The following is a 6,943-nucleotide window of genomic DNA, read 5'->3' as shown; positions in this document are numbered from 1 at the left end:
CCATGGTTTTTGCCAGTGCTTGCTATGTGTCAAAGAGCTGGACAATGACTAGGGATGATAGAAAGAGAATTGATTCATTTGCGCTGTGGTGCTGAAGAAGAGTATTGAGTATATACCATGGACTTCCAGGAGAACAAACAGGTTCATCTTAGAGAGGGTGAAATCAGGCTTCTTCTTGGAGGCAAGTATTCTTAGACTTCGTTTGACATACTTTGGACATGTTTCAAGGAGGGACCAGTCCTTGGAGAGGGACATCATGCTTAGGAGGGTTGAGGGACAGAGAAATAAAGGAAGACCATCAATGAGATAAATTGATTCAGTGACTGTCATAATGGGAGTAGGTGTGTCAGACAGGAAAGTTGGCACAGGATAGAGCATGTTTCAGTCTTATTGTACATAGGTTTGCCATGAGTCCCAAGCTACTGGGTAACATATAACAATAACATTCTGGGAAGATACTTTGTATTATTTCAATGTTTTTAATTTGTTAAGGCTTGCTTTGTATCCTAATATAGGATCAATTTTGGAGAATGTATAATGTTGGCTTGAGAAGGAGATAAATTGAGTTTTAGTTTGGTGAAGGTGCTTGATTACATCTAGAAGAGTGAACTGCTAATTGTATAGTTTAGTTCTTCTGTGTATTTGTTAATATCTTTAGAATTGACGTGTCCTTTGTTGAGAGTTGTGTGTTAAAGTCTTCTACTACTATTGTGGTACTGTATAATTCTTTCTTCAAATCTGTTGACCGTTGTTTTAGGTATTTTGCAGGTCTATCATTTGTTAAAACCAAAGTTTTGCCTCTTTGATTTGTATAATCATTATATAATGTCCTTCCTTATCTTTTATGATGGTTTTCATTCTGAAGTCTATTTTACTAGAGATTAATATTGCCATTTAAGCATTTTTTATGGAAGACATTTGCTTGATTTATCTTTTCCCCACCTTTTGATTTTTCAGTCTATTTTTTTTTCCTCATTTCTGTGGTGTGTCTCTTGTAGGAAACACATTAAAGGCTTTGTTATTTTATCCGTTCTTCTACTTTTTCTCTTAATTGGTGCATTTAAGCCACTGACATTAGAGAGATTATTGACAGGCCAGGTTTTACCTTTGCCATTTTTCTGTATTCCTTTTTCTGTTGTTGTTGGTTACCTTGTATCATTTACATTCCTTTTTTTTTTTTTAATGGGATAAGGAGCCAAAGCAGTGAAAGAAGGAAACATTCCAGCACATTTAGACCACGTTAGTGGGAGCATGAGCACAATTAGGGGCTCACTCAGTGAGCTAACTGGTGGGGCACCAGCTTGTAATGGGTCCCACAATTAGGGCATCGCTGCGCATCGCCTTTGTGTAGTCAAAACCAGATCACAACACTGTTCTCTTCTTCACAGATGCAGCTTACTGTTCGCTTATTGGTGATGGAAGGAACGAAATTAGGATCTTCCTTAGTGCCTGCAGCTGCCTTTGGAGCAAGCATATGGTATGGGTCCTGGCCTTTCCGAGCACCATCATGACCTCCCGCTCCAACCCTGTCGCCTGATCATCATCGGTAGGCACACCACCTCCAGACGCCATCGAGCGTACGACGGCGACGCCATTGGGACTGCGGGCCCTCAAGGTCTGAGCGGCCAATGCTCCACGAAATAACCTTGAAGCCATAACGCCCGCAACCAGAAGCAGCAGCAGTGCCGGAAGGACGCTCAGGATAGGCAGGACTTACATTCCTTTTTATCTAACATAGAAAATGTTTAGTTTTAATTTTTTCATTGTTACACATTTTCTTCCCCCCTCTCCTAGCCCTCTTTGCCATGCACCCCTTGATCCAGATTGTTGTCGTAGTAAATACAATGCCTAATCTTGTATTCCTTTTGAACATCTGATTTAACGCGGTGTTCATTGTCTATCCACTCTTTTCCATTCTTTCTCCACTCCCCCATGTCTGTCCTATTTTATAATGACAGTGATATGCAGTATTTGTCCTTTTGTGACTGAGATGTTTCAGTCATCATAATGTCCTCAAGGCTCCCCCATCTTTTGTAATGTTTTACTATTTCATTGTTTTTCAATGCTGTGTGAATTGTTTTTCATTGTGTGAATGTACCATAGATTTTCTATCCATTCATTTGTTGATGGGCACTTGAGTTGCTTCCATCTCTGCTATTGTGAATAATGCAGCAATAAACATGGTGTGTGTACATCTGTTTGAGTAGTAGCTGTGGGTTTTTTTTAGGGTATATTCCCAGTAGAATTGCTGGGCCAAATGGTATTTCTATTTCCAACTTTTTGAGAAAACATCAGACCACTTTTCATAGTAGCTGTGCCATTTTGCATTCACACTAGAAAGGAATAAGAATTCCAATCTTTCCACAACTTCACTAGCATTTGCTGCTTGCTACTCTGTTGTGCTTTACTATTGTTGCTGGGATGAGATAATATCTCATAGTTGTTTTGATTTGGATCTCTCTGCTAGCTATAGATTTTGAACATTTCTTCCAGTGTTTGCCATTTGAACCTTGTTTTTGGTGAAGTGTTTATTCATATCCTGTCCCCATTTTGTGATTGGGTTATTTACCTTTTTCTTGTTGAGGTGCTGGAGTATTCTATATATTTTAGATATAGGTCCCTTTTCAGATATGTCATTGCCAAATATTTTTTCCCCAGTCTGTGGAGTTCCCTTCTTACCCTGTTGGAGAAGTTTTTTGATGTGCACAGGGATTTAATTCTTAGAAGGTCCCATTGATCTATTTTATTCTCTCCTGGTTGTAAGTTTTTCATTATGCTAGGAAGACTGTTCATACTGTAGATTAGGACCTCTGGAGATCTTCCTAGCTTTTCTCTGATAAGGTTATAGTCTTTGGTTTTACTTGTAGGCCCCTAATCCATCTTGATTTGTTTTTTTTGTGTATAGCATGAGGTGCAGATCTTGCTTAAATTTTCTGCAGATGATTTCCCAATTTTGCATACACCATTTGTTAAAAAGACTGTCATTTCCTCACTTAACTGATTTCATCTCCTTTTTAAAGATCAGTTGACCATAGGTAGATAGTTAATTTCTGTGTTCTCAATTCTATTCCATTGATCTATGTGTTTGTTGCTGTATCAGTACAATGCTGTCTTGACCACCACAGCCTTGTAGTAGGACTTGAGATCAGGGAGTGTGATGCCGCCTCCTACCTTGTTTTTCTTTGTGAATAGTACTTTGGTTATCGATACCACTTTTCATTCCAGATTGAAAATGGCCTTTTCCATCTTGTTGAAGAATGAAATGGTTATCTGTATTGGAATTGCATCGAACTTGCATATTGCCTTTGGTAGAATTGTCATGTTCACAATATTGAGTTTTCCTATGCATGAGCATGGTATATTCTTCCATTTCTCTAGATATCTTTTTGTTTCTTGTAGTAATATTTTGTAATTTTCTTTGTATAAGTCTCTTGTGTCTTCAGATTTATTTACAAGTATTTAATCTTGTGATTAGTTGTTGTAATTTGTATTGTTTTTCATAGCTCCATTTCTGTATTTATCACTGTAGAGAAAGCAAACGAATTTTTGTATGTTTATCTTGTACCCTACTGTTTTGCTAAATTGGTTGACTATGTCCAATTATTTTCTCACCGAATCATTAGGGTTTTCTAAGTATACTTTCATATCATCTGCATATAGAGATAGTTTTTACCTCCCATTTGTCAATGAGTATATCTTTTTTTTCTTGTCTTGCCTTACAGCTTTCACTAATACTTCTAATACTGTATTGAATAGGAGAGGTGATAGTAGGCATCCTTGCCTCATTCCTGTTCTCAAGGGGAATGAATGCCTTTAATCACTCTCCATTGAGAATGATGTTGGCTCTTCGTTTTGCATATATACTATTCTCTATGGTGAGGAAATTCCCCTTTATTCCTATTTTGGTGAATGTTTTAATCAGGAAGGCCTGCTGGATTTTGTCAAAGGCCTTTTCTGCATTGATTGATAGGATCATGTGGTTTTTGTTCTTTTCTTTGCTGATGTGATAAGTTACATTATTTTTTTTTCAATGTTGAACCATCCTTGCATACCTGTTATGAATCCTACTTGGTCATGATGAATTTTTTTTTAATGTACTATTGGGTTCTGTTGGCCAGGATTTTATTGAAGATTTTTGTGTCTGTGCTGATGCATGCTGGCCTACAATTTTCTATTTTGGTGGTGTCTTTACCTTACTTTGGTATCAGGGATATGTTTGCTTCATAGAATGAGTCTGGGAGTATTCCATCTTTTTCTATTTTCTGAAACACTTTATGTAGAATTGGTGACAGCTCTTATCTGAATGTTTGATAAAATTTACTAGTAAAATCATCTGGTCCAGGGTTTTTTACAGTTGGAAGTTATTTTAAGACCTGTTCAGTTTCTTCTTTTATTATGTTCAGGTGTTCTACTTCAGTCTGTGTCAATTTGGGATAGATTGTGAGTTTCTAAGTATTTGTCCATTTCCTCTAGGTTTTCATATTTGTTGGAGTATTTTTTTTCATAATATTCTATTGTTAACCTTTTTATTTCAGTTGATCCTATTGTGACATCACCCTTTTCACCTCTTGTTGGATTATCTGGATTCTGGCTGAAAGTAAAGAATACGAGAAGAATGTCTATTTTTGCTTTATTGACTATGCAAAGGTATTTGTGGATCATAGCAACTTGTGGCTGACATTGAGAAGAATGGGAGTCCCAGAGCACTTAATTGTGCTCATGTGAAACCTATACCTTGACCAGGCAGCTGTTGTGCAAACAAAGCAGAGAAACACTGTATGATTTAAAATTAAGAAGATAATGTGTCAGGGTTGTATTCTTTCTCCATACCTATTTAATTTGTACACTGGGCAAATTATACGAGAAGCTGGACTCTGAAGACAAATATGATATCAGGATTGGAGGGAGACTCATCCATAACCTGAATTATGCAGATAGCACAATCCTGCTTGCTGAAAGTGAGGAGGACTTGAATCACTTGTTGTAGAAGATCAAAGAAGGCTTTGGTATAGATTGCATTTCAGTGTCAAGAAAGCAATGATTTTTACCACTGGACCAACAGGCAACATCATGATGGATGGAGAAAAGATTGAAACTGTCAACAACTTCATCTTACTTGGATTCACAATTAACACCCTTAGTAGGAGCAGTCAGGAAATAGAGAGATACATTGCACTGGGAAAATCTATAGTTAGGGACCTCTCCAAATTATTGAGGAGTAATGATGTCAGTTTGATGATTAAGGTGTGTCTGATTCAGGCCATAGTCTTTCCGATCACTTGCTATGCATCTGAGAGCTGGTCAATGAATCAAGATGATAGAAGAAGAATTGATGCCATTGATCTGTGGTGTTGGATAAAAGCACTGAACATACCATGTCAAGTATTTGAGTTAGCTTAACAAACTCCATCTTAGCCCTGGAGTCAATTCATTTTTAATAAATGCCTTGCTTTCTTTAAGTAAGTTATTTAATGTAGCTCAAAATGCTGCTTGGTTGAATATAAAGGGCAAAACAAGGTGTTCTCTGAAACCACAAGGCAGGGGGTTTCCTGCACAAGGCAGGGGGTTTCCTGCCTCTGAAAGGAGCTGCCTGCTAGCAGGGTAGGGTATTAACCTCTCAGGGTGCTATCTGCTTCTGTAAGCTGCTTTTGCTCTCTAGAGTAGCATCAGCTTGTTCTAGAGCAAAGCCTGCTTGTGGTTTTATTCTTTATAAGATTTAGGTATGAAATCATTTGGGGTCAAGGGTTCTTTGGAGTACAAGCTCACCCTCTGCTGCCGGCTAATAAAGAATTCATAATTTGGTACTCAGTGTGTGGCACTTCATAGATCCTGGGCTGGCTATAACGCATAGGCGGTAAAATCACAAACAAATATGTCTTGGAGAGGGTGCAGTAGGAGTGTTCTTTGGAGGCAAGAATGATGAAGCTTCCCTTCACATACTTTAGGCATATTGCTAGGAGGGGCTTGGAGAAGGACATGGTGCTGGGAAAGGTGAAGGGTCAGTGAAGGACAGGAAGACCTTTAACCAGGTGAATTGTTGCGGTGACTGTTGCAGTTGTGTTTTGGGAAGTGTGAGGATGGTACAGGATGGGACAGGGTTGAGATCTTTTGTTCATGGGGTCACTATGAGTTGTACTCGACTTGAAGGCACCTAACAACAACAACAACAACAACAACAACAACAAAAACAACAACAACACATTTCATGTTCCTGTTATTATTGGATGTTTGCAGCTGTTTCTCCTCACCTTGAGTCTTGTTACATCAGTAAATGAAGGTCTTTTGTTGGGAGACAGCTTTCTTCCGTCTGCATCATTACGGTAGCTCTTCCTCAGTTGCATTTTGAGGGTCTTAGTGACTCATCTTGCAGCACTCTATTCAACAATGTTTTTCCATTGTATGTAGAGTTTTTGAATGCCTTCTATTTCACAGGTGAATGGCTGTACCTGTTTCTTAGTCTTAGTCTGGAAGCCCCACTGAATCCTATCCATCGTGGGTAACCCTGTTGATATTTGAAATCTGGTGGCATAGCTTCCAGTATCACAGGAAAACACAAGCATCATGGCATGTCAAACTGATGGATGAATGGTGGAAACAAATAATGCAATATAGAAAAATAATACAATGAAATGAGAAAAAGATACAAAAATGATGCAGAAAACCAGAAAAACACCCTAAATGACAAGTAAGAATGATATACAATGTTGCCTTCAGGGTCTTTTGATGTTTCAGTGGTTCAGGAGTGAATGGTGGAGGCACTCATCCTTTTTGGTGGGGCTGTAGGTGTTAGGTGTGATAGATATTGTTGGTTAATTAGGTAACAAGAAGCCTCTTTCTCCTTATGAGGCAGATAGTAGTAGAAAAAATGTTGAGGGAGAGAAAGGAAGAAAAGAAAATAAACATAACAGTAAGGAGAAATGAAGCCATAAAACAGGAAAGAGAA

The 6,943-nt window shown here is 38.3% G+C and overlaps 1 pseudogene; it reads right to left on the bottom strand.

The window, feature by feature from the left end:
• Positions 1-1,273: 1,273 nt before the first annotated feature.
• On the bottom strand, positions 1,274-1,656 carry LOC102861658 (annotated as a pseudogene).
• Positions 1,657-6,943: the final 5,287 nt, after the last annotated feature.

This window comes from Elephantulus edwardii, unplaced genomic scaffold (genome assembly GCF_000299155.1).
Source record: "Elephantulus edwardii isolate Elephantulus edwardi_28Jun2011 unplaced genomic scaffold, EleEdw1.0 scaffold00161, whole genome shotgun sequence".
NCBI lineage: Eukaryota > Metazoa > Chordata > Mammalia > Macroscelidea > Macroscelididae > Elephantulus > Elephantulus edwardii.
The sequence above is the reverse complement of the archived record's forward strand: the minus strand, read 5'-3'. Positions and strand labels throughout refer to the sequence as shown.